This window comes from Agelaius phoeniceus, chromosome 3, assembly GCF_051311805.1.
Source record: "Agelaius phoeniceus isolate bAgePho1 chromosome 3, bAgePho1.hap1, whole genome shotgun sequence".
Taxonomy (NCBI): Eukaryota; Metazoa; Chordata; class Aves; order Passeriformes; family Icteridae; genus Agelaius; species Agelaius phoeniceus.
In genome coordinates, this window is record NC_135267.1 from 85,191,604 (window position 1) to 85,219,549 (window position 27,946).

Here is a 27,946-nt window from a genome sequence, read left to right on the forward strand (position 1 = left end):
GGCTTGCCCTTCTTTTGCCTGGCACCCTCAGACCTCCCGTGGTCTCTGAGGTTTGCCCTGCTATGGTCACTGCTGTTTGCTTCCTCACACATCCAGGGACTTTTTAAGCAGGAGGTCTGAGCTCAGGCACAGCCTCATTATGAGCCCTTGTTAGCAAAGCCCCTCATCCTTTCCTGCTGTCAGTGGTGACACTGCTGCTTGGGTATGGGCAAAATACACACTTGTGCCTACTGTTCTCCTTCAGCATTGGTGGAATTTGTCCTGACCTAAGCCTGGCACCCTGGAGCTTTGCATTCAAGTTTTTTTTTCTCTGCTACTGGCTTTCCACTTGTTGCTGCCACGTCTCTTTGCCCATCTAGAAGAGCAAGGCCATGTTTTCCTACTCCCTGGGATTGCTGGGACAAGTAATTGGGGTAGGGGAAAACTTAACACTGTCCTCACAGGGCCTCTCCTCTATGGATGGGTGAAGGACATGACAAGTTTCACTGAGGTGCGGCATTGGCAAAGGTGGTCTGGTGAGGCAGGGCTCAAAGCAAGTGCAGGGAGGCAACAGGGGTGCATGGAAGTGCAGTAGCTGGGTGTTGGAATCAGTGAAAGCACGGACTGGAATGGGAATGCAAAGCAAGCCATCAGGCTCTGAGGTTAATAATAGGCTGTCTGAGTCCTAACTGTGTAAAAGAAAATCAGTCCTTAAAAGAAGCTCACTGGCAGAGTGCTTGGCCCTAACAGCATTATCCACAGGAGCCCAAACAAATGACTGGCCTCATTACCAACCCGCAGCCTCGAGCATGGCTTGAGACACGCTGGGCTCTCATAAAGAAATCAGCACTGTCCACACTGCCCCTGCAGAACCAGAGAAAAGGACTTGGAGAAGTTTCCCAAGAACATCAACAAATTCAGGGATTTCCTTTTGTTAGCAAAGCACAAACCTTCTGCTGAAGGAAGATTTTCTTCATTCAAATATGATTTTGGAGAGCCAAAGGTACGTGCAGGCCAGGAGATTCTCCTCTGGGAATGAGGACAGAAGAAAGGCAGTGCTGGCATGTGCAAGGTCTGTACTCATTTGTGAGATCTGTACTCAAAGAGAACGGATGTGTCCTTTCTTACAGGAAGGGACTGGATGAAAAGGTGAAAACCACTTTCTTGGGCTGGTTAGAAAGCTTCAAGCTATGCAAGCACACATAATTGTACTCTCTAGCCCTGAGAGTTAATGGACAGACTTCTCTGAAATGAGAGACTGGCTCAGGCTTAGGAGAAAATAAGGTGGAGCCCATTGTGATCTGTGACATCCACCACCCAGTCAGCTCTGTGGCCTCACTGGTCACCATCTCCATGGGCAAGATAGTCAGAGGGGACTGGAATTGCTGCCAGACCAACAGCAAAGAGCTCAGGGGAAACATTCTTGGGGTTAGGAATCAAGGGACAAATGCCAACGGGGAAACACAGGTGAGGGAAGGGAGATGCACCTCTATGCTGCCGACACAGAACTATATCCAACAGCACCCACAAGTGCTGGAGTGTGTGTAACACTGCTGTGCCACCACAGGGCAGTGTGTCTGGGAAAGCAGGCATTCTGATTTCTAAGCAAGCCAGGAATAAAATGGGCAAGGTCACTGAGCAGCTCCTTCAGACATGCACCAGGAGAGGTGACAGCAGCATGTGGCTGGCTGTGGGGGCCAGCACCGTGAGCGTGGCCAGGACAAGCTGCACAGGGAGCTCCTGCTCATGGAGGGAGTCCTGCTGGTGCACTGGGGCTGCTGGCACAACATGGGTTGCTGGCATGAGGTCTCACTGAGGCAAGTTGCCCCCTGACATCTGTGGGCATGTTGGATGTGAGCAGACATTCCCGTGGTGAGTGAAGGTGATGCCATGGGGTACAGTCAGAAAGACACATTCACCATGAGAGGGTGCAAAGAAAAGAAAATCATACTCTTGACCTTTTCTCCCAGTAATGGGGAGACTCACTGTGAGCAGTAGGGTGATTGGAAAGTCTAGGGCAGGGACCATGAGAACCTGAGCCTGCCTGGATGAGGGATGAGTTCACTGATGGATGAGTTCACTGTTCCCAGCCAGAGAACTCAAGAGGACACAGTTTCTGTAAAGGAAATAAATGGAAGGCAAAAATAAAAGGAAAAAAGTAAGAGTATCTTGTGCTGTTGCTTGTGGCAGCAACTCTCTGGCCACAGAGAGCAACAGGCAACTTTCCCAGGCCTTTCTGGGAAAGGCTGTGAGAAGAACAGAGAAAAGAATGATAAATAATTCTTATCTTAACCTGCTGCACCTGTTGTTGTGAACGTGTGGAATGTGTTATGGAGATTTGTTTACCAAAGGGTGATTTCTTAATTAGACAATGGTGATGGTGTTTTAATTAAAGGACCAATTAGGTCCAGGTGTATCGTAACTGTCTATAAAAGCAATGGGTTTCTTAATAATGATATCATATAATAAAGAGATTGATCAGCCTTCTGTGAATCATGGAGTCAATGCTAATTATTACCTGTTTGGGGATGCCTGGCAGCCACAGTTCCTGTAAGCAGGATTCACAGGTTAATGAAAGCAAAACTCAGAGATCCCCCTCAAGCCTTGACTCAGAGTCCACTTGGTTGCCTTCTGCCCAGGGTCACCTACAAAAGAGAGACGGAGAAAAACGCATCAGAGGGCTTTGCACAGTACTATGGCCAAGAGTCTGCCATAGTACCTTTGCCTTTCTGAGGCCATAACAATACAGGGGTAGATTTCCCTGATATCAGTGCAAAGAACTCGGGCTGGAAAAGCTGGGGGAAAAGAACTTGGTGCAAGGTGGAAAAGAGACAGGAATTCGAAGGAACAGTAGGGAGAGGATATCACAGGGGACACTAACAAACACAAATTTAAGCACCCCCTGTGCACTGCTAATGTCCAGAAGGGTCCTGGTGTGTCCCTTTTAATCCTCCATCCATCATTTGAGTTGACAACATACGGACCCAGCATTTAGGCTAACATCTACCTGTGTTTCTGTCACAGAGCTCCTCATCACCAGCCACCACTGTGTTTTGTACAATATCCTGATGGGTCAGCCACCTAGCCCAAAGTCCGGGCCAGGCCACCCAGCCCTGTGTGTCACAGCAAGACCCTGATGAGACACAGGGAAGGAAGGGAAGCAATGACTTAGTCCATGCTGGCAGAGGCCCAGGGGTCCCAGCCCCACCTGGCAGCAGAACCCTCCTGCCTTGGGCAGTGGGAGCCGGGACAAAGACACAGTGGTAGGCACAGCAGCTGCTGGGAGCACGCTGCCCCCCCATGGGGGACATGCTCCCTGCCTGGCACAGACACCGTCCGCTCCTCCTTTGTGGCGTGGAACAAAGAGCAGAAGGAGGGAAGGAAGTGACTTCTCTGGAAGCGATTGCGGCGGTGGGATGAGCACCCATCTCCTTCCAAACAGACCGAGCAGTGATGCCCGACCCTTCTCTCATCCCCTATTGCCTCCTATTCACTGCTGGCATCGCCTCTTTCTGCGCCCTCCGCCTCTCCTTATGCAACCGGGCGAGTGGGAAAAAAAGAAGCGAAAAGAAAGCCAGAGGAGGGAGGGAGGAAGCCGATGGGGCACTGGCTGGCAGGCAGACAAGGAGCGCGGCAGGGGCGGCCGGGAGCCCGGGACACGCGGCCCTGCCAGGCCCCGCTGGGCTGCGGGCATCTACGTGCGGCCGGCAACGTGCGCGCTGCGGCCAGCGGGGCCCTGCCAGCGCCCAGGCTGGGCTGGCAGCCGCCCTGCCCTCGGCCGGGGCTCCCTGCACCAGCCCCAGCCCCGGCGGGCAGCACGGCACCTGGGGGGGACAGGGGCTGCTCGTCCCCGGCCAGCCCCAAGGAGCCCGTGTCCCTGCACTCATCCCCGGCCGCTGCCATCCAGGTGCTCGCAAGTTCCCAAGCGGGCAGGGGAGTGTGTGCCTCTGTGTCACCGGCCGGGCAGGGGGGTGTGTGGCTCTGTGTCACTGGCTGGCTTGCCAGTTCTGACCCGAGAGGGAGAAGTTGTGACCTCCGCTGTCCCAAGGCCACACGCCTCCTCCCGCTGGCCCGTGTGCGATGCCGTGCTGGGGATCACGCTGCTGCTGCTGCTCCCTGCTGCTTGTGTCAGCAGTTTCAGAGCGGTTCCCAGCCTGGAACAGCTCCCATGGAGCACCAAAGCTCCTTCTCTCCGCTCAAACTCCTGCATCCTGGCCACCTCCTGCACCCCTCTTTGAGACCGTCCTGCCCTACTCCCTCTTCTCACCCACCAATTTGGGAGCAAAAGGAACTCACCCTTTACCCCTCACTCAAAAATGCCTCCCCAAATCACCAACATTCATATTACACACTCACACACAATTTCCCCTATATTCAAAGGGAAGGGAAGGGAAGGGAAGGGAAGGGAAGGGAAGGGAAGGGAAGGGAAGGGAAGGGAAGGGAAGGGAAGGGAAGGGAAGGGAAGGGAAGGGAAGGGAAGGGAAGGGAAGGGAAGGGAAGGGAAGGGAAGGGAAGGGAAGGGAAGGGAAGGGAAGGGAAGGGAAGGGAAGGGAAGGGAAGGGAAGGGGACTGACACAGTGGAGCATTTCAGGAGACGTGGTTTCTTCATGTGCACCTCTGTGCATTATGTCACAGGCCAACTGGGAGTTAAGTCTTAGTTTCCTTCTTTTCCTCATCTCCTGAAAATGAGGTTTCCAGATATTTTGGAGACTGTTGGTGTGCTGTACCCATGAGTCAGCAACTGTCAGTAACAGTTCCACACACGTGGGTGACACCGCTGGGGTCGGAAAGTCCCTGGAATATCACACACTGGACAACAGGCACGTAGTGACTTGATTAGTCAAACCCACCCTTGGCACGACTGAGAATATCCCAACACCACAGCCAAGGTGTCCCTACGTCCTGGAGAGCACGTAGCACTCTTGCTCTCCAGGGAGGTGGCAACAGTGTAGCTATGCAGGGATAGAGCCCGCAGCAGCTCCTCTGGGTCACAACTCTGCTGCCAGAGCCTGTCAGCTGTGCTTCTCTGCCATTTGCATCTCCATCTGCACACTTTTGGGATATCCAGCCCAAACAACTGCTCCTCAGAGGGGACAGGTTTCATCAGCTGAGATCCTCTGGGAGAGATATTCACCCTGCAGCTGACAAACCCAAGGGGAAGGGGCAGCATATGGGCTTGGGGGTAGCTGGTGCCTTTTCAGGGTACTGGGATGCTCCTGGGCAGCAAGTGAGCTCCTGTGCTGGGTGTTACTTGCAGACCAGCCCAGTGGGCATCGTCACAGAGCCCTGGCTCTTTGCCAGAGGAAACACAAAAGACTGTGGGCATGGAGAGGCAAATGCCATGGGTAGGCAGGAACACCAGTTTCTGAGCTCACATCAATCGTGCTTGTAAATATTTTATTCATTTCCCAGTCACTCACTGTAGAAAGCTACTATCCAGCCTCTGGCTATCAGAGAGCAAAAGCATTTAAGAGCATTAAGTGTATAAGCAGGCCTGACACGTAAAAACTGCTGTGCGAAGGCAGCAATTTTCAACTTTGTGTCCTCACTGCGGCTTTCTGGCCCAGCCCTGAGGCCCTGGCTCTGCCCCTGCCCCTCACCCCTGCCCTGAAGCATGCCTGACTGCCACCTGGCACGTCACGTACAGAGCAGATTTATAATTCATGCTTCTCGTCACGGCAAAGTAGGGGGTGCCAAATAATAACCCAGGTTTCTTGAAGCAGATGAGTAATTATGTGTCTATAAAACTGGAAAAAGCTAGATGGGCAATGGGCTGCCACCACATTCCCTTCAATGGAGGCAAATGAGGCAGATCTAATCACATCCTTCATTCACTGCATCCGGCAAACTGCCTTTGCCGTGAGGAAGAGTGAGCCTTTGATCCAGGTGGTCCAAGCAGAGCAGCTAAGATGGATAGATGTGCAAACAAGGCCCAAGCTCCTGGGTCCAAACTAGCTCTGGAGAGCTCTCCAAATGTGGGCTGTTCAGTTCTGTTCTTCTAGTGGAAAGGCATTTGGCCTGTTGGCCAAGGCATGGCAAGGTCCAACATAACCATGTTGGACTTCATTCCAGACCACTGGGCACAGGGCTGGGGTGATGTGGCAACCTCTCTGCCACCACAGAAGCAAGCAGGTCCCTGTGGAAGGGGAAGAAGAGGGGCCAAGAAGTAACAGGTGGGAAGCTGGAATGAGTTAAAAGCAGGTATGAAAAGTGTAGGAAGTGGTGTGATCAGATAAGGGAAGGGGCAGAAAGAAGACAAGTTAAGGGATAAACTGAAAGGACCAGAAGTGAAGAGGTTGTTCAAAGGGGATTACAGGGGTTATTTAAACTGAGAATTATCTGGACCAGAGACTCCCTCCACGACTGCCCAACCTCTAGGCCTGGATCCCAAATGAGCAACAAATTAACAGATGAGAGAATTTAAAACAGATCTTAGAAGGGAGACGAATGAGTGGGAATTACCAGCATTCAGAGAACTGGTGGAGACATCCAGACCCAAAGAGGCAAATGTAGAAAGAAGCTGGAAATGCAAATACAGCCAGGTGTATGCACTGAAATCCCTAACACATGGGGGGGATAAGCAAAGGAAATGATGAAGCTGAGCTGGCACACGGGGAAACAGCCTGGCGCTGCCATGTGCCACCAGTGCTGCTTCAGAGCAGCTTAGCACTGGAGCACTCTGTTAGGGAAATGTCACTCTGGAAATAGTCTAGTTGGTGGTGAGATCATTCATTCTTCTCAGCTGGAAACCTGACCCTGTTGCCAAACTTCTTTTCCAGGCTAGAAGCTGATGCTCATGGAAAACTTTGGCCCTGAAGCCCAAATAGAGATCCTGAGCTTGTCAGTGCCAGTGCTCAGCACCCAGCAGTCTGCACAGCCATCTCAGAAGTGTCCCTGGCCACGTTGTAGCTGGGTCAGTGGCTCAACTGGGCAAGATGAGCACAGCCAGCATGATGTGGTGGCAAGTCACACTCCACACACTGTCACCAGCTCCCAGGCACCCATGTGCTGGCTAAATTTGGGTTGGCATGGAGTACTCATTGCGTGACCTTCAAAGAGATTTTACAGAGGCAAAAGTCTGGCAATAAGTGCAAGGGTGCAAGAGGGCTCAAATACCTGGTTTGATATTGGCTCCTCTCATTGCTAGTAAAAGGAGTTCATTTCTCCTGGATCTCTGGCAGCAGGAGGAGACATTTTTAGAAGCCTTTTCTGGCTCCAAGCATCACATGAATGAGTATGGATATGTCAAACTCTTTCAACCATGGCTTTTGTCACGAAGTCATGACTGCCAAACCACCATCCTACATCTGAGGTTTTGGGCAACTTAGGCCATGCCATGCCAGGGAAGTGAGACATTGCATTGGCAGGGCACTCCCCCCAGCCCAGCTCAGTGCTACCTGCTGGCCCTGCTGCTTCAGCTGCCTTTCCATAAGCAGTTGGCCTCAATCCAAAGAAAACAGCAGCAGTGGTGCCATGTGGGTGCAAATGTCTGTGGGACAGCCAGGCCTGCCGTGGACAAGCACTCTTCATGGACCCAGGGAGAGGCTGGGCACGCTCCAGGCCCTGTGCCTGATATTTGCCGTGACACCCAGATAATATTTGCAGGTGGCTGGCAGGTGCTCACCTTGCTTTGGCTGCTGCAGTATTTGAGTGTGTGGTGAAGGTGTGAATTACACCCTGTTTCAGGCACTGTGGAGAACTGAGGGATAGCCAGGGGTGCAGGCATCTCCCCTGCCTCCAGCTGGGGTCGCAGACAAACTCCTGCAAAGCCCTCATCTGCCTCCCTTGCCTTCCCTGCAAAAAGCACTGGCCCGGGGGGACAGGACACCCCAGGATCCCCCAGGCACTTCGGTCTCAGGGAGAACCAAGGGACAGCACTCCTAAGGAGGAGTTGAATTTGGAGAGTCAGACGCACACACATCATTTGGGACATGGAGTGAGCTGAAATGCCAGGTGTCCGGACGGAAGGGTGGTGAGCTCCGAGCTCCGGCCGGCAGTGCATACCCATTAGCCGGGCGCCTACAAAGGCCGCTGCCCGCGGGCAGACGTGATTGCAGGCACAGCCTGGCTCCTGTGCTTGTGGGAACCTGGCGGAAACCCTCCCGGTCTCCCCCGGTCCCGGCTCAGCTGCGCCGGGAGATTTGCATTGGCAGCAGGGTGGCGGGGAAGCTCGCCCGCATGCTGCCAGCGTCCTGCCAGTGCCGGCAGCCTTTCGCCTCTGTGAACTTTTTGTCTCTTGTGTGAAAGGGGAGTGTTTATCAAAGGAATCCTTCAAACAATTTAAATGCATCTTAATTAGAAGTGGGCAAATGGCACAAGGAGCCATACAAGGAGAAATACCTCTAGCTTGGAAGCACACCTTTGCCCGTGCTCACTCCTCTCTCACCTATAGACATCCCTCCTTTCACCACAGGTCCCTGGGAAGCTCAGCTGGCTACGTACCCTGGCAGGCTCGGTGTCCCACAGCCCCAGGCTGCCCCAGGCCAGCCGCATGTCAGGATACGCACGGCTGGGTCCGTGCCCCCGCCATCCCCTCTCCCAGCCTCCCACTGCTCTCCCAGCCCCAGGACCCTGCCCCCTCCCTGCCACCCCGCGCTCCTGACCCTGGTGTCACCTATAGCTGCAGCAGCTATTCAGCCTATATCCATTACTAAAAGAAGAATCCTCTGTCGAGTAGCAGAAAAGCCCTGGCTGTACAATGTGCGCGGAGTGAAAAGGGAAGGCTGTTAACACCACTTGGAAAGGGGCCTGCATTTGACAACAAACACAGCCAAGTTTCGAGCTCCTCACTAATTAGTCTATTAGCTGGATGAGCAGAGAAAGCCTCTCACCATCCAGCGCCGCTCCACTCCCTGTCTCCTCGGGAATCCTGTGCCCCATCTCCGTGGTGCGGTGCTACGTAGGCATCACACCAGCGACTGGCCACCCGCCTGCGTCGGCACAGAAGAGCCAGCCAGAGATGGCTCCTTGCTGCCGACCTTCTCCAGGGGACAAAAGCTGCCTAAGAACTGGAGCCAAAGTCCCAGGTGCTGCCGGGATGCCAGGCTGTGGAGGAAGAGAGCCCCCTGCAGTAACCCACAGACCTGCACGTCTGCCAGATGGACACCCCCAGCCCCATGCCGCTGCCAGAAGCCACTGGGAACAGCCCTGTGAAGAAGGTGTTGGGGAGAACCCATCCTCCTGCCAAGCAGCACACCTCCCAGTCACCTCCTGGGCCTGCAGAGACATCAGTCAGGGAAGATGTTGCTCCCTGGGGCATATTTGAGCAGGGAGCAAGCAAAACCATCATTATTCGCCCTGGCACATGAACCCACACACCTCTGCATCCCCAGCCTTTCAGCACCTTTCTGACAACCCAGCCAGCCAGTCCAGCAGAGAGAGGTTCCCAGTGCATCAGCAGCAGCTGGGGAGCATCCATCCATCCATCCATCCATCCATCCATCCATCCATCCATCCATCCATCCATCCATCCATCCATCCATCTGTCCATTTGTCCAGGGAATGGGTTAAACAGCCTGTGCCCCACCCTTGAGGCCAGCCTGGGTTTCCAGGCATGGAAGGGAGAGGCTTACAGCTGGGGATCATTACCAGGCAGCCATAAGGAGGGTGGAGGCCTTCCTCCCACACTGATCAGAGGAGCTTTGCAACTGTATGCCCTGGAGCCAAGAGATGAGGTCCAGGGCTTGTTTACCACCTTCTGTGAAATAGGGGAGTTTTGTCCACCCTAAGGAGAACACCAGCAGATCCCACCATGAAGTGATGTGTTATGTGCTCCCCAGAGCAAGGGGACCACTTGATGACCACCCAGTCTGCACCAGTTGACTTCTCCAAATCAGAAGGCCCTGATTTGGCTGGCCTGCCTTGGGGTGTTTATTCATCTAATATTCTCCTAATATTATCCCCAAGAGGGGATATTGTGTTCCCTAACCTTTTACTCCTGCTAACAGAACCCACTGACAAGTCATGGGAACAGATACACCTCTGCTGCCTGAAAATATGGAGTAGAAAAACATCTGATTCTGTCCTGCCCCATGCAGAACTTGGCAGAATCAAGGGAAAAGGACAGACAGCCTTTCTGACTTGAACACAGTGCAAAACCTCCAGACGCTGAGTGCTCTCTACTCAGACTGTCCAAAAGACTTGGAGAAATTTAGCAAAATCCTAAGGGATGAACTAATAGCAGAAGAACTAAGCAGCAGCCATTTTGTCGTGGGGATGGCAGGTTGCCTGGACATCCACAGATGAATGGAAACCCACATGCCAAGGGATGCCGGAAGCACGGCCTTTTTCTTGGAATGATGGGGAGCTCCACATGAAAAATGGATGACTCAGTCTCCTGAGCACCACAGTCAGACAGGGAGGGGAGGAAGTTGTGGTACTCCTCCAAGCTCAGCCCCTTGGAACAAATTTGCCAGATACAAAAATGAGATGTTATGAGATGTTTAGCTGGTGTGGCCATTTCCCTGCTTCGTGCCCTCAAGCACAAAAGCTGTGCTGGCTGGTAGAAATCAACAGTGTAGACACAATCTACTTGGTTTCCAATGAAAGCCAGGAATGTCTGGAGGGCCAGTCATAGCTTCTGGGGGTTGAATGGGTGTGTATCTCTTCACCCAGCAGAATTTAACCAACTGCTGGGGAAGTTTCATCTTGGCTAAGCAGGACATCCAGAGAAGGTACTTTCCAAGATCTAATTTGTACTATGCACTGTGAGCCCCTTGTCCTCCCTTCCAAGCACAGGGGATTTTGTAATCTCTGCAGGATGGCCTTATCAAATACTCTTGAGCTGCAATATAACATCTTGGAGGAAGCTATTCCCCTTGATTTCATCCTGCATGCTACACAAGTGTGATTCAGCCAATGAGTTTGGAGGAATTATTTATTAATGGGTCATGAGATCACTTTTCTGTGAAATCACTGAGAAGCAGAAAACAGATCATTGCCCTCAGGTCCTTGAAAATCATATAAACCTGTGGGGAATGTCTCTGCTGCAGACCTCATCTGCTCTTGACAGATGTTTACACCACAGTGGCCTCTCTCATCTCAGAGCTGTAATCCAGACAACAGTCAGCTCTATCACTGCAAATGTGCCTCCATTACACTAATGTGTGGTGGGCTGGCCTTTCTGTGTCAGCCAGTTTTAGGGTCTAGTTTTTCCATGCAGAGTCCACCAGCCTCTGTGAACATGCTCACCCTCTAGCAGAGGCACCCACTGCTCAAGCCAGCATTTACAGAGAATTTGAGTTTGAAGGAGCGGTTTGTGCACTTCAGCACCAGGCTGAACCAGCACAGACAGAAGAGGATTCCCCATGCAGACAATGGCAACCAGTCTGTGTGAAAAGGAAGGTAGCTCAGGTCTGCTCTGGACAGCCTTTTGCAGAAGTCTGGCATGGCTCTGAAGGACTCCTGCGGGACTGAATCCCCAGAGGACTCAGCAGCTTCATTGTGCTCTCCTCCCAAAGGGCTGCTGTGAGGTCCAGTGAAGACTCTAGTGAAGAGCCCCCCTTCTCCTGCTGTCACAAAACCTCATTCAAAGACTGTTGTTTACTCCACATTTGCAGCTTACCTTGCATTAGTGGTTTAACTTCAGTCACCACAGAGTGGGCTTCCTCCACCTCCTCTCTAGATCTTCTCTTGTTTTCTACCCAGCACCAAATGAGGGACCTGTTCAAGAAGTCTTCCCATCTGATTCTTGTACACAGGAATGATGGAATAAGCCTTTCTGCTTGATTGCAAATTTAGGAGCCTCCACAGTGCAACTAAACCACTGCATTTCCCATGAGGAAGGGATAGCAGCCTGCTGTCCTCTGACAGCTCAAGGGGAGGTCTGTCTGAATGGCAGGTTAAGCTTCATTTAGGCTTCCTGGTGTTGTGCCTTGTATCCTGCAAGGCTATCCACTTCTTGAAACACAGAATATAGTGTGGTGTCTAGAAAACACGGCAATGTGGGGAGAACCACTGTTATGCCCTTGTCACCCTGCAAAGACCAGGTGTGTTTTACCATGTAATGGAGCAGGATCTAAAACAGAGCACCTGAGACATCATCTAGCTGTATCTCTTGCCAAGGACAGATACCACTATCCAAGCAGCCCTGATGAGTATTTGTAGCATCTTGGTTTTGCGAATTTCTCAAGAAGGAGACTGTGTTGTTGGAGTTGGCACATCTGCTTGGAAGCCTGTCACCAGTGGTGTCCCCAAGGTTCAATACTGGGCCCAGTATTGTTTCACAAGTTCATCAGTGACTTGGATGAAGGAGCAGATGCCTCCTCAGCAAGTTCACTGACAACACAAAGCTGGGAAGAGTGGCTGATACCCCAGAGGGCTGTGCAGCCCTTGAGAAGGACCTGGACAGCTTGGAGAGATGGGCAGAGGGGAACTGTCTGAAATTCAGCCTGGGCTAATGCAGGATCCTGCACCTGGGGAGAAATAACCCCAGGCACCAGTACAGGCTGGGGGCCAACATGCTGAGGAGCAGCTCTGTGGAGAAGGACCTGGGGATCCTGGTGGACAACAAACTGTCCATGAGCCAGCAGTGTGTCCTTGTAGCCAAGAAGGCCAATGGAATCCTGGGGTGCATTAGGAAGAGCAGTGCCAGCAGGTCAAGGGAGCTGATCCTGCCCCTCTGCCCAGCCCTGGTGAGGTGCACTTGGAATGCTGTGTCCAGTTCTGGGCTCCTCAGGACAAGAGAGACATGGAGCTCCTGGAGTAGATTCAGTGGAGGGTAAAAAAGATTATTAAGGGATTGGAGCATCTTTCTTACAAAGAAAGGCTGGAGAGCTGGGCCTGCTCAGTCTCAAGGAAAGACAACTGAGAGAGGACCTCATCGATGTCTGTAAGTTTCTGAAGGGAGGTGCCCAGAGGGTATTTCCAGGCTCTGCTTGGTGGTGCCAAGCAACAGGACAAGATGCAACGGGTAGAAACTGATGCACAGGAAGTTCCACCTGAACATGAGGAAAAACTTCTTTACTGTGTGGGTGACCCAGCTCTGAAACAGATTGCCACAACAGAGAGGTTGTGGAGTCTTCCTCCCTGGAGATATTGAAGAGCTGTCTGGACACAATCCTGTGCCCTGTGCTCTAGGGTGACCTTGCTTAAGCAGAGATGTTGGGCCAGGTGACCCACTGTGGTCCCCTCCAACCTGACCCATTCTGGGACTGTGCAGTCTCCACAAAGAACTCTGTCTTAAGAGAACAGGAGCCCTTAAGGAGCTGAAAAGTTTTTCTGGATGTCTAACCTAGTCTAACCTCCTGAAGATAGAGAACAACTTGTTTGGTTTCTTTTTTAGACACTTTTTACGAATCTAAAGGTTGTCACGTTTTCCGTTTCCTCCTCTCATAAGCAGACTAAACAAATTAAGTTCTTTGAAACTTCACTCATAGGTCATGGTTACTAGGCTGCTGATCATCTTTCATGGACTCTGATAGGTGTAAGCTTTTCTTGAACTATATTGCCTAAGCTGAATATATTCAGAAAGTATGAGGCTTTCCTAATACTTCAAAAAGTGGAATGATTGTAGCATGCCTGATGCTTGTGGCACTTTTGTTTATATAGCCTAGCAGCAACCTTTGTTTTTCTTCACATCTGTGTGTCATCAAGTCACTCACAGTAATGACACCCATTACCTCAATGATATCCATGTCCCTTTCTGAAGGCCTTGTTGCCCCTTTGTATACACATACAGCAAATTATCCTGCAGTGTGTGGCTTGCATTTGCCCTTATTGCAGAATTGCATCCTGTTTATATCCATTTCACCAGTGTCACACCCTGTCTGAACTCCCATCCTGAGCTCCAAAGTGCCTGGAAATCAATGTCAGCAAAAAACTCAACATAAGTCAGCCATGGGCATTCACAGCCCAGAAGGCAAATGGGATCCTGGGCTGTGCATCAAATGCAGAGTGGCCAGCAGGGCAAGGGAGGGGATTCCACCCTGCTACTCTGCCCACCTGAAGTGCTGCAGCCAGCTCTGGGGTCCCAGCACAAGGAAGAACATGGACCTGTTGGAGCAAGTCCAGATGCAAGCCATAAAGTTGATAAGAGGACCAGAGCACCTACCCAACAAAGACAGGCAGAGGAACCTGGGGCTGTTCAGCTTGGGGAAGAGAAGGCTGTGTGGAGACCTTATAGGAACCTTCCAGTATTTGAAGGCAGCCTACAAGGAAACCTGAACAGGGACTCTTCTTCAGGAACTGTAGAGATAGGACAATAATTAATGGCTACAAACTGAAAGAGATGGAATTTAGGTTAGATATTAGGAAGAAATTCTTTACTGTGAGAGTGGTGAGACACTGGAACAGGTTGCCCAGGGAGGCTGTGGATCCCCCACCCCTGACAGTGTCCAAAGCCAGGTTGGGTAAGGCCTTGAGCAACCTGGTCTAGTGGGAGCTGCCCCTGCCCATAGCAGGGGGTGTTGGGACTAGATCAGCTTTAAGCCATTTCAACCCCTTAACATTCTGTGATTCTGTGGAATGTAATACACATCCTTGAAACGAACAACCATGTTGATCATGCAAGCAGGTCTCAGCATTAGAGGCATCTTGCTCATCTCCTCCAGCCCTGTTGTAAAAGGACATTAGGCTGCTGCCAAACCCATGTTGACTCTTACTTCTCACCTTGCTCTCTTGGTCAGCCTTACAAAGAAAGTATCTGTTCCAGGGCCCTTGCTGTTGCTGAAGGCAGCCTGAAAGTTCTGAAGTCCTGTGACTCCATTTCCTTTACTCCTTTTATTCCCAAATCATCTGGAACCTCACCCCTTCTTCTTAAGATAATTACTACCACATTTAAAACCATTCCAGCCAGGATTTCTGCAGGGCCAAGTAATCTGAAAGGAAGGGAGACACATCTGAGGTCACTGACAAAAGGATGAGAGAACCAGTGACTCTGCCCCATCTGTGGGGCACGTGGCTCCAACCTCTCTGCCTGCTTCAGAGAGCTGCAGGTGCAAGTCCAGCACCTCCTGTGGCACGAGGAGTGTACGTGAGCCTGCGGACAGCATCCTGCAGCATCTGGCCTGTTTACATAGCAGGGAGCTTTTGTTAACATCAGGAGGTTAGCCAACGAAGGGAGATTTTACAATTACACCACACAGCTCTGTTGACTCAAAAGGAAGAGTTAACTTCAAAGCTCCACGTAGCCAGGCTCACGTAGTCCAGCCAGCTGCACAATGGGACGTTTCAGTGGAAGGCTGGGAGTCTGCTGGATGGATGCGAGACATTCACACAGGGCAGATAGCAGCTCTCGCTAGGCAGCTGGCAAACGGGCAGCTCCCAGGAGCCAGAGAGCGCCCTGGGAACGGGGCAGGCAGAGCAGGGAACAAAGGCTGCCGAGTGGCTGCGGGTGATGCTGGGCAGCATCCTCTCCATCAAGCTGGGGCTGGCAGCTGCCTCTGGGCACCCTGGATGAGTGGGCCACTGAGTTCCCAGGCCCCTTGAGGGATGCAGCAGCAGTTTCACAAAGTGCAGCTCTGCGCATCAGTGAAGGGGCTGCCCCAGCGTTGCCCCCCTGTCCCAGCCACGCTGTTTTTCATTTCTTTTCCTAGACGGGACAGGCCCAAGTCTTTGGGGAACCTTTCTGCCTTGTCCCCTTACCTTTAGCCATGAATGAATTTATTCTTTGCCCTGTTCTTGGTCCAGCAGTTTTCCCAGGCGAGCCGTGAGCGAGGCAGGCGGAGGGAAACCCTGCCCCCCCAGCCCTCAGTGCCTTCTGCCCTGCCCGCCCAGAGCCAGGCAGCCCTGCACACCAGCACTTACAGGGCACGGAAACGCCCCGTGCCCAATATCCGGTGGGCCTGAGTGATGACAGCCCACTAATCATTCCCAGAATTTGTGACTGGAATTAAAGGGCTGGGTTTGCCTTCGGTGAGTGTGGCAAGGGCAGCTGGGGGAAGGGACTGGCCCAGCTTTAGGTAGGGAAGAGACTAAGCTGTGCAGAAAATTGCTGTGCTGCTGCAGTGATTCAAGCTCAGAGGTGATTTATGAGTTTCTAGGACAGAGACAGATGTCCTGTGGGACATCTCATGATAGTGAGTGGTTATAGCTTTGCTGGACACCAGTCGTCCTTCCCACCCATCACACACAGCACCTCCACTTCCAACAACTTCATGGTCCCTCCCTACTTTCTTAAGGTCTTGGAGGGAGTAGGTCCTCCCTCCATTCTGCCAGCCCTGCCAGGCGATCAGTCCTGCCTGCTGGCCTGCTTTCCCAACAAGCTCCTGCCTGCTCCTTCACTTCTCACCTGCTTGCGTCCAGGAAAAGCTTCCCACAAATCTTCTCCAGATCTCTTTTTCCACTGTGCTGCTGGGGAGCACAGACCAAGATCAGCCACTTGCTTTATCCCAGCTGTGAACCTGCCTCACTGAATTTCCTGGTCTTCCCCATATCCCTGGGGGCTGGTGCCAGGGCTGTTGCTTGGCTGCCTGCTCTGGGAGAAGTACATTCTTGGAAGGAGCCATCTTTTACAGTTTTGTGTCTCAGCAGGACCCAGCAGCACCCCAGGGGCTCGGCTTGCAGAAGGAGTATTTGGTCAAAAATCAGCTCCTGCACTCCAGACACAAGGTATGGCCCCAGTGGTACACAAGGTACAGCCCCCAGGATACCAAAGGCAAATAAAGCCTTTTATTATTACCTATAATGAGATAATAATTATTACCTACCATGAGATCATCACTCCAGAAGAGAAGCAAGATGTGCTTGCTGACCTGGCTTGTTGCTTTAAGCCCCACGTCCAAAAGCAGCCCCAGGAGGGTCTCTAGGATGCTGCCCTAAGAACAGACCTGTTTTCCCCTGGGAACAAGGCACTGCCCGAATTTTCTCCCATGCTCCTTTTAGGGGCTTCTCTCATTTTTGTCTGAAGGTATAGGTCTGCTCTACAAGGTATGAAAAAAACCCTCTGGTCTTTCCATACATCCCCATTCTGGGCCCCAGCTATGAAGCTCCTCTGCAGGGAGGCTGGTGGCAAAGTCCTGTGGAGACAAGCTGGAGAGAGCTATGGAAATGGAAGCCAACAAGAGGGTGGGACGCCTGGAGGGCTGCAAAGAAACTTTTAAGTAATTGTTTCAGAGGAAGAAGAGATTGGGCTGTGGAATGGAAATTAATGAGCTGTCTGCAGCGCCTGTGCAGGACAGGCAGGAAGCCCTGGGACACTCCTGGAGCAGGGCAGACAGCTCCCCCAAGAACAACATCCTATGCAATACCCTCGTGTCCATGCTACACACAAAGCTCTGGCAGCATTTATATTTTGGGATGAGCCTCACTGCCTGATTTCCAGATAAGGATTTTACAGAGATTACTTGCTCCCAATTTCAAACCACTGCAGATGTAACATTTCCAAGCTTCAGGTGGCCACTTTTTCCCAGCTGCTGCAGGCAGGGCTGGGACATCCTTAGCAGAGATCATCAGAGCAGGAAACCTTACCTGTGTAGCCTGCTATACGCTGATCTGACCACCTTCTGCAGACCCCGCCTGCCCCAGCTGGGTGAGGGGGATGTTTGCAAAGAGCCTGGGATGAAATCACAGTCTGGGAGGTCTCTTATTCCTCCTCACAGCCCCGGAGTTGAGCTCAGTGCCCTCCTCAGATCCACTTTATGAGTGCTAGCGTTCGATGTGACATCACCATCCTGAGTTCAGGGCTCGAGATAGATACAATTAACAGGTTTCATGGAGTAACCCAGATAAAGAGGGATGCTGCAGGATGCCAGGCCAAGCCCTGTCCAGGATCATGCCAACACACACATTTGGGAGAGCAAACATGTATCAGGAGTGTGAATTAATTACCCGGGCTCATTTATCACCACCTCTCATTTCTCCCTGCCTCTCGGGGAGGCTCGCTTCCCGTCTCAGTGCCAGGCTGCATGCACAGGAGCAGAGCTCTGGCTAAGGCTTGCCTAGGAATCCCAGGCAGCATGCTCCCATCTCCACAGCCTGGCTGCTCCCTCCTGAGCCTGGCAGGCAGGGCAGAGCTGTGGGGCCAGCCAGGCAGGAGGGTGGCAGCAGCAGCAGCCCACATGTGCCTTTCACCTGCTCCCGTGGGCCTTGCTCCTAGCTGGGGCCTTGCTCCTAGCTGGTGCCAGCTCCCTGCAGGGGACCATCTGGGGTGCCAGTCACTGGCTAAGGGGGCCAGAGAGAAGAACTGGGGGATGCTGCTCTGCTGGGGCTGTGCTGCACAGCTTCCATAAGAGGAATGGTATTTGCGGAGGGCCTGGGTGACAGCAGGGTCTTGGTAGCTGATGTGGGGGAGAGAGGGCCCAGATCAGCCCTTCTCAGAGGAAGAGTAAAGCAAGGAGAGACCTCAAAGACCAAGGTGTGGCATTATGTGTCAGGCATTGGGAAAGGCCTGCAGCTGCATCCTGAGGCACAGGGGCGCATGGAAACAGGGACATGTTTGCTGTGCTGTGACTGCCAGGGCCACACTGAGGGAAGGTTTCTCCTTCCAAAGCCTTTAGTCCCACTTCAGTACATCCCTGAGCTCACAGCAGAACTGGCTGCCTGAACGAACAGGACTGTGCTCCTCCAAAAATGGAGTTGGTGAGGGCTGAGAGAACCCAGTCCTGCCGCACTGCAGGGATCCTCCCCCAGGCAGCCCCATCTCCTGGGCCCTCCCTTGGCTCCTGATGGGCTGCATCTCCTGTCACCCCACAGTCTGCTCCTCCACCATTGGCCACCAAGAGCTGGGTCTATCAGTGGTGTTTGCATCAGCCAGTCGAAGGCTGATCCGGCCAGGGATGTTACTGAGGGGCTGGCAACAAAGAAAACCCTGTACCACTGCCCAAAGATCCCCTATATGCTTCAAGAGCAAAATCCCTTCGGCTTTTAAGGAAGATGCAGACAAGCTTGTGAGCTTGTTCAGCAGATAGCACCCTGTGTTCACCCTCCTAGCACCCCACCAAGAGGCTAGGTCAGTACCAAAATGAGAATGTAGTATGTCCCCAATGCCTAAAGAGCCCCACAACTTTCTGAAAGCCCTCGTGCTCTGCATGCCCTACAAACTTCTGCAAGCACTTGGCCACACTGGGACTGCAGCTTGCAGAAAAAGAGGGCTTGGATCTCAAGGAGAACTTGGACAGCGTGAAAATTTGGGGGGACAAAAGACCAGGCTTAGATATAAAATTATCCAAGGAAGAGAGAAAGTTTGTAACCAGCTCAGAGAAGGAAGCTTGTGGGAGGACAGAAAGTGTGCTCCAAGGGATGTCATGGTGCAAGGTCTGCACAGGCACAGCAATTCCTGTATGCATGAGCTCTTGGAGCAGCAGCAGGAAAGGGATTCAAACAAGAGTCAGGTGCCTCTGACTTAGAGGAAGGGAATGCTGTAAGGACAAAGACCAGCCAGGAAAGTGGAGAAAAGGGCCACCACCTCCTCTCCTGATACACTGCTCTGGCCCTCACGTACCAGGGGCTTCTGCAGCAGCATCCCCTAGGGGAAGGGATTTGCTCCAACCGCCCAGCTCAGGTGAACAGAAATGGGGGAGCTCCTTGACACGCTGGCTAATAAAATATAGCAGCAGCCCAGGTACTCAGCTTGACTACATGTTCTAAAGCACCCTGCCCACCACACATCCCTTGCCCTCCAGGGACATCTGTGTGTACTCAGCACAGCCACAGCAGGCAGCCCTGATGGTGTGCAGTGCAAGGCACAGAGACAAGTCCTGATGGTGTGCAGTATGAGGAACAGAGACAAGCCCAGGGATTGCAGCAAGCTGGTGAGCTGCCCAGCGCAAAAATTCCCTGTAAGAATTTACTGCAAATTTCTTGACTGCTTTGGCATCTCCCCCAAACACACAGCAGGGTACTGATGGGGAGGATGGCTCTTGGGCTCAGAGGATGTTTGTCCCAGAGAGCATATGTGCTGTCCTTGCAAATGTCATAGCATGCTGCAAAGGACTCTCTATCAGTCCTGAAGGAGGAACCCAATCTAGCATTAAATCCAGTTGGCTTGAGTGCCAAGAGCAACAAAGCTCTGTCCCACAGACTTCAATATGAGTCATTTACCCCCAGCATGGAGCCTGGACCATGTCCTTGTGGTGACTAACTATCAGCATTGCTAGCTCAGAGGTGTCTATGTATGTTCTGTACCTGCCCAGCTGCCGTCCTTTCCTAGAGAAAAGTCATCCCTCACACGAACAGCCCTTGGGCTCTGCCACCAATGCTGTCCTGCACAGTTCCTGCCCTGTGCTGCCTTGACTGGTGGGCAGCATGGCTGGTGCTGTGGCAGCCTCAGCTCTCCCTTCCCTGGTGCTGCAGCCAGTCACGGGATCACGAGCCCGTAGTCAGTGGGAACAATGGTGACAGCAGAAATCCTCATAATGCAGTACATACATACTGATGCTGGTCACTACCCTCAGTTCCAGGCCTACATCTCTCCTTTCCAGGTCCCTAGCACTTTGTTTTCCCTGCCAGGGCAGACTGTGATAAGCTTTAGTTATTAGAGAGACTCACTCCCAGTCAGTACAAGGCTTCCTTGGCCATCCCGGTCCCACTGGCTGGCAGGCATCTCACACAATCAAAACACAGCGTATTTCTGGCCAGCCCCAAGTCCTGAGCAGGATGAGCAAAGAGCTCTTCTCCAGGGTCCCTCTGGTGGTTTCACCCTCCTTGAAATAATAACCCATTGAAATAATAACCTGGTGGGAAATAAAAACCCATTGAAAAAGCAAAAGAATAAGTCCCCCTGTGTTCCCTCTGTGAACAAACCAATCCCCAAGACCCCACCCAGACTAGAGTGCAAGACACCAGGGGACCCCGGAGGTCCAACCACTGGAGAGAAGCAGCACAAGAGATCTGAGCCCTGCCATGGCTCCCCAAAACCTTCTTCTTTCCCACCTGCTTCTCAACACCCCTACCACTGCCCCAGCTCCCTTTCTGGCTCCCTCTGCCAGGTCAGCCCGCAGCTGGGCTCACGGCGGGATTCAGTCACTTCCTGACATTCAGCGCTGTGCACGGTGACCTGGAGCAGATGTACATGAGCAATCAGAGGAGACTGGGAGATCTAATACCACAACCAGCAGCACATGGAGAGCGTGTCAGGCAAGGGAAGGGGGGAAAAAAAAAAAGAAAAAAAAGAAAAGAAAAGAAAATAAAGAAAAGAGAAGAGAAGAGAACGAGAGAAGGGAAAAAAGAAAAAAAAAAAAAACCTAAACCACAGACGGCTCAATACTTTCCATGTGGTGCCGCTAAGGAGGAAATCGCCTCCATTTGCTACGTGCAGAGCCGGGTGTCCGCACAGCGGCGGGGAAGAGAAGGGAGCCTGTTTCCCAGGTGGGGAGGAGGGGCTGCCGGCGGAGCTGCAGCCGGAGGAAGGTGCCTCCCACACCCACGCGGGACCATGGCGGTGGCGGGGCCGTGCCGGCGTGGCTGTGCTCAGGGACACCGGGCCGGGGCTCCCGGGGTCCCCGCTGCCCAGCATGGGGTGCGGCCACGCCGCTCCAGCGCTGTTCCGCTCGGGAATGCCGCCCGGGGCTCCCGCTCCCAGCGCCAGGCGCTGCGGGACACCGGCTCCTTATCCTGCATCCTTATCCTGCATCTTTATCCTGTCCTGCTGCTCGGGCTGGGGTGCCGGCTCTGACCCCCCCTTCCCCTGTGCTACCGTGTACATTTTCCCACCGCCCAAAACAGAGACGGGGGAGATGAGGACAAATTTCCCAAGCCCGCTGCGTCCCGCTGAGCAGTGTGGTGGGCGGGACGGAGGCTACAATGTCCCCCCGCTCCCTTGTCGTGACTGCCCCTCTGGCCTCGGCACCCACCAGAGCGCTGCCAGCCTGCCACGGCAGCTGTGCCCTGTCCCCTCCCTGGGCCTCCCGCCCAGCCCAGCCCAGCCCAGCCCAGCCGCCTCTGGCAGCTGCTGCCCCCATCCTGCATCCCAGCCGGCAGCCATTCCTGCTGGGGCAGGAGAGGGGGAAGGATGCTCTGCCCAATGTCCCTATCTGAGGCACACCCGGATGCTGCTTGCAGCATGATGGCACAGGATGCAGCACCTGAGGACAACTGAAGCCCCCCTGGAATTTCGAGGGCTTATTCTGTGAGGAATTCTCACAGAGGATGGGGGAGTCCCTTCCCTCCAGCTACTCCTTCCTTACTTCCACCATCACCACCAACACCACAGCTACCCCTTCTTCATCCACAGACTTGTTTCTGGGCTGGTGCCACAAGGTCCATGCTCCTCACCCTGTCCCACAGCACAGGTGGACATGCTGCTAAAGCCACCCCTCCCTGCCCAGCACCAGAGTGGGGCACACTCCTTGTGCCAGCCTCACTGGGGGAGGGAGAACCTTGGGCTGAGGGGTGGCACCACATCAGCTCATGCACTTGAATCAGGAGGCAGAGTCCCTGATCAGAGATCTGCCATACCTGGGCTTTGCAAGCCAGGGAGAGTCCTTGGTGTGCAAGATGAGCAAGGTCAGGTTGAGGGCAGGGGCTCAGCCTGGGCACCAGGGCACAAGAAGCTCTTCCCCCTCTGCCCTGGGCACCTGAGGGAAAAGCAAAGAGGTGTTTGCTGCAGCCTCACTGCTCTCATGTCCAAGGTGCTGTCCTCCACAGCCCACAGATGTCTTTCCCCATGTCAAGCACATGGGCTTGACATGGGGAGACACATCCAAAGCATTTCTCCAGCTGTGAAAAGGGACCACCAGAAAGGCTGGGAAAATACCTTCTGCTGCCTGCAGCAAACACCTCAGCTGTGAACTGTAAAGTCAGCCTGGTTCCGCTCCAGGCTGCCTAAACACCAGCCCAGACCCCCTGAGTGCCTTCCCCTTCATATCTGCAGGACCACAGCTGCTAAGGAAGTTACAGCCCTCCCATCCCCTCTCTGGGAAGCCACTGCTCTGTCCCAGTTTGACCCATGTCACTGGGGCCTTGCCTAATCTCATTTGCACAGGGGGGGAACCCTCGTAATCCACAGATCTGCATTCATGCCAGGTAAAGCACAATCAACCTTTAGGCCATTGCTGTTTCTTGGGAAAATACAGGATTAACAGGGCCAAGTAATGGGAAATCCAAATGGCCCATTTTAGAAACTGTCTGCTACAAAAAAGGCTCTGGAGGGGAAACAATATTTTGATGGCTGTGGAGTCTTTTTCAAATTCCTCAACCATAAAACACAGGGGAGCAAGACAGTGTGTAGCACAACCCATACCATTTTGGCTGATCCATCACTTTTCCCACACTCCTGCTCATCCTCAGAAGACCCCATGTGATCAGTGCCAAGACCCATCACAGGTTTTTGTGGGGTGCACTGGGGTACAGATCATTTGGCAAAGCCTTCGAGCCTCCTGTGATATGCAGAGGAAAGCTTCAGACTGACTCACACAAGTCTCCAGCTCCCCACTGGAGAGAGAAGGATGCCACTGCAGTTCTCAAAAATGTCACTCAGTTCACCTCCTGACCCACAAGACCTTCTGGCAGTTATGGTGTCTGTAGGATACCACAGGAATCAGGATCCTGGGCAGTCCACCCCGAGACCCTCCCCAACCTTTTGCAAAGATCAGAACTTACCTCCAAACACCTCCTGACATGTGGGACTCTCCCCATGGGGATGTCTCATGGTTCCCCTGCAATTTGTCCCAGCTGGAGACTTCCTGGGCACCTTCTGCAAAGAAGAGGGCTGTCAGGTGGGGAGGCTGTGTGTCCCAGCTCTGCAGCTGCCAGCCAGCTCCCGCTGCAGGGGCTGTGCAGCTCTGTACTCACCACTGTGCTTTATCAAATGTACATGGGCAAGAGCTGATGGTGCCTTACTGAGGAAGGTCCAGTCCCTCTGCCTGCAGGATGGGTGACCCCCTCACCACACACATAGCTTGGAAGCAGTCCCAGCGTAACTGAGCACAAAGCCATGAGCTTGGTTTTTCCTGGGAATCAACTCCTATGGTGCCCATAGGAGCTAGCAGTCCCCCAGCAAAGCACAGGGACTTCCAACAGGGACTTCAGCTCATCTTCCAGGAAGGTGTAGGGAGGCGACATCTTCTGCTTCCTGGTGGTGAAGGCACAGTGGGGATGATGCCACACCATGCTGCCCATGGGCAGAACACCCACTTCTACTGGGTATCTCTCCCTGTGTTGGTTCATTAATTTATTTTTCATTATTTTCTCTTCCCCCCCCCCCCCTTCTTCCTCCTCCTTCTTTCCCCCTAATCCATGAACAAGACTCTCAGAGCTAGAGGAGAGGAGAAAACCAGCACAGCTGCAGCTTGGATCAGCAGCGTGCTGGCAGGCAGGCACGCACAGCTGGGAGAGGGGAGCACGCTCTCACACACACAAAGCAGCACCAAATGGAGCCCGTGGAAGAAGGCCAGGGCAGGCCAGTGACTCACATCCCTGGCCTCCATCAGCTTCAAACTGAGGAACACCAGTAGGTGACCAAGGCTGGCAGGAGATAGCACAACGCTGGAGCCGTGCTGAGCACCCACAAGCCACCCAAGCAAAGGATGGACGAACTCTCCTGACCTCGGAGGCTGCTCATCCCATCGTGGGGGCAGCCAGATGCAAAGCACCACATCATCTTCTGTGGATCTGAGTCTAAATATTTATTCCCTTGTCCAAACCCTGACATGTCCCTCCTTTCTTCTTCATTTGTCAAAAGTGTCCATATCACCAGTGGCAAGAAATACTTAAATGGGAGAGAGATGGCACAGACTCAGCAGATGGGCAGAAAGGAAAGTGTGGCTTGCTCCTCACTGAGCACCCAGGAGATGTGGAGAGCCCTTCCCATGGCAGAGGTGGAGAGTAAGGAGGCTGTTGTGGAAATCACAGCTGCACCATGAGTTCCTGCTCTCCACCTCTTGGGTTATTCTCTCCCCTCCCCAAACACCCCAGTGACACAGCAGGGCCCGGGATGACTGCCAGATTCTCCTTGCTCGGAGGCTATTTAGTCTCCCAGAGAGGAAAAAGAATGCTCATGGGAAGCTGTCAGCAGAGCAAAACCAGCACCTCTGAGGACACACAGCACCTTTGCAAAGGGCTTCCCAGCCCTGTCTGCACCCACTGCAGGGTCAGCTTCTTGCCTTCCTTGTCTTCTGTGACAGCAGTGTGCCAGGGCACAGCAGTGGTGCAGGAGAGAGAGGAGGGAACAGGGCCCTGAGCTGATGCAACATCTGCACCCACCTCTCAGTGCACAGTGTTTCAGCAGCTAAACAAGGACCTAAAGCTTCTGCCATCCTCTGCAACACCTCCACTGCTGCAGTGCAGCCCTCTGCCATTTGCTGTGGCCCAGCTGAACATCCCAGTGCTGGTCTCCTTGCAGTATGAGTTCCTCCCAGTCCTTGACAGCATCGCTTCTGTTTGGGATGTTGACTCCCCAGTTTGACAGAACACAGACGCAGCACAGACCACCAGAAGAGAAGCTGGTAAAGCACCATGTCATCCCCCTGCAGGAAAATGGGAGAGGATACTGTACTGCCCTGAGTGGTGGTACAGCCTCATCCAGCCCTGCCTGCCCCCAGAGCCCCCATCTTCAGCCATTTCCTCTTGCTCATCTGCAGTTCACAGCACATGCTGGTCTGTGATGCCTGGCTCCGCTCTTCCCTCCCTTCTTCGCCCTGGGGTAAGGATCACACAGTCTCCTGCTGATGCAGAATGTGTTGCAGGATACATTCAGAGCTGCCATGAGGTGCAAGTTTGAGGTAGCTGGAAAGCACTGGTATAAGCTGACCAACTCTACTGTGCCTAAGAAATCATACTATCTCCACTCCAAGTGCCATCTCCAAACCAGGGTATACCACTCACAGATGGGGCACCGTAATTCCAGCTTGAAGGAGAAAGAAAACAAAGGCACAAAAGGATGAAAGTTTAAGTTTCCTTCACCCTGACCAAACATGTTCACCATTCCAGCAGATCTTTCAAAGCAATGACACAAGGGACAGGCATTGCAGGTAAGTCTGCTCCTTCCCAGTGCTGTGGACCTGCAGTCACTCTTCCCATGCCAAGTGCTGTTATTCAGCTGGTTTTAACTAGGCCATGCTAAAATGTTTGGGTTGAACTTCATCTTGCTGGTTAGCTGCCTAATGCTGAAGTATCTAAGCAAATAGAGTTATAAAATATATAATTTCAGCCAAAATGATTCATCTACTTCCAAGAACATTGTAAGGGGAAATGCTTTGGTTTCTCTTGCTTTTGTTACAGAGAAATCTGATGACCTTTTCTTTGAAGAGCTCTTCAAGCTGCATGTTTTTGGCATGCAGACTTGAAGTTTGGCAAAAGGAGAAGCAGGGAAGGCCTTTGGTTTAGTCCAGATGCACCCTTTGCTGCCACCAAACTTAGCCAAGCCTTTGAAATGTTCCGTTTCACATGTGCTCCCTTAAGGCAGCCTTATAGAGCTCACCGGCCCAATTCCCTGAAACTTTTCCCCTTTCAGCATGAGCTCCAGCCAGGGGCTGAGCAGGATTTCCAGAGAAGCAAAGCTATGGATCACTGCAATCCAAATCACAAGTAAGGTCCATCCCTGAGACGAGGCAGCTCCTGCCACCTCCCACCTGGCCCCATCCTGGCTCAGACAGAATGAGCAGTGCATGCACCGGCATTTGGGGAAAGGTGCTGATGGGACCAAGAGACAAACCCAGGAACTGCTATGAGGAGGGAGGATTTGGGATGGGAATTTGACTGAAGGGAAACTGGACTGAATCTAGGAGGGAAAAGGAAGGTGAACCTCCATGAGGGCTCAGCATGAAGAAATGCAACCAGCTGAGAGCGATGATGATAGGACGATGATAGGACAATGATGCAGAGGATCCTGCAAGGCTGCAGCCCTGGAAAGAGCTGAGATACCCCAAGAAGAAATAAGGAGAGGGGCAGGAGGAGGGGATAGCCAGCTGCTGAGTATTTCCAGCAGTAAATGAGGCAAACACTTATTTAAACCAAGAGGTGTTGGACAGCATTGCAGGCAGAGGTGACAGCCAAAAGGTGTGCAGGGACCATAAGAGCTGACTTTGGAGGTGTCAGGGCAAGACCACATCTGCAAAAAGGTTTCTTTTAACAGGAGGTATGGAGGGGTAGCTGCATGTCATGGAAATACACTGTGAGTGCTCCTGCTGGTAGGGGGTGAGTCAGTTCTGCACCATGATGCCCTGCTAGTGGAAACCAACAGAGCCCTTTAAAAGTGAGCTGAGAGTCTATGAGAGGTGTGCAGGCTCCCCTCTCAGAAGACAGAGGAGGGAATTCACCAGAAAGTAATAGACTTGAAATCAGGGCACTGCTCCCAAACAGGGAGGGACACATCCTGCACACTGTGGTGCAAATGAAACACTCCAATGTGTCTGAGGCTCAGAATAGCACTATTTGTTTATTTATTTATTTATTTTCATTGTGATGGCTCTGGTTTTGCTTGGAAGCAGCTGCACTGAAGTCTTTGCAGCTCTGAGGTCTCCAACCTCAGCTGTAGCCCAAAGAAGGGCAGAAGGTTTGGAGATCACCCAAGAAAACATTTGAAGCTTGTGAGCCTTGCTTTGCTCTAGCATTAGGAGCCCCCTTCACAGTCATATTTCATTAGCTGTAGGAACCAGGGCAAACAGACTTTAGCCTTTCCTGGAACCACTGTTCTCCATGGATGAGCAGTCAACACTACCAGTCTCTGCTTTTGCTTTGTTTTTCCCTTAAGGAGGAAAATTTTCCTACCACTTTCTTAAAAATAAAGAAATGCAAAAGCAACACACATTAAAAAAAAAAAAAACAAAACAAACAAACAAACAAACAAAAAAAAAAAAACCAACCAGTGCTTACCCTCATAAAGCAGCAAAGCCTTTTCATTTTTCTCCCAGAATCCCACAGGAAGCCCAGAACAAACCCAGTCACTTTTTCTTAGGAAGCACATCTCCTCTTCCTGATCTCATACCTAGGTAAGAGCAGGAAGTCTGTATTCAGGCTGTGTCAGCAGCATGGGGGTGGCTCATCCATCTTCCCAGCCTAGGTGCCAGCCAGTGACTCATCCACCACAGAAATCAGGGCACTTGAAGCAGAAGAATGGAGAAAGCAGTGGTCCATGTCATTCCAAGTGCATCAC

At 52.5% G+C, this 27,946-nt stretch overlaps 1 long non-coding RNA gene across 3 annotated transcripts; it reads right to left on the minus strand.

The window, feature by feature from the left end:
• Positions 1-27,946, minus strand: LOC143693729 (uncharacterized). 3 transcript variants are annotated; one of them, XR_013181670.1, is made up of 5 exons: positions 27,667-27,946; positions 25,057-25,319; positions 23,455-23,548; positions 2,498-2,624; positions 1-2,095 (listed from the first exon to the last, which is right to left on the minus strand). It is a non-coding gene; the product is annotated as an uncharacterized LOC143693729 (long non-coding RNA). The 3 variants fall into 3 exon arrangements; XR_013181669.1 differs by lacking the exon at positions 25,057-25,319; XR_013181671.1 differs by lacking the exons at positions 25,057-25,319; positions 27,667-27,946 and adding an exon at positions 23,647-23,931.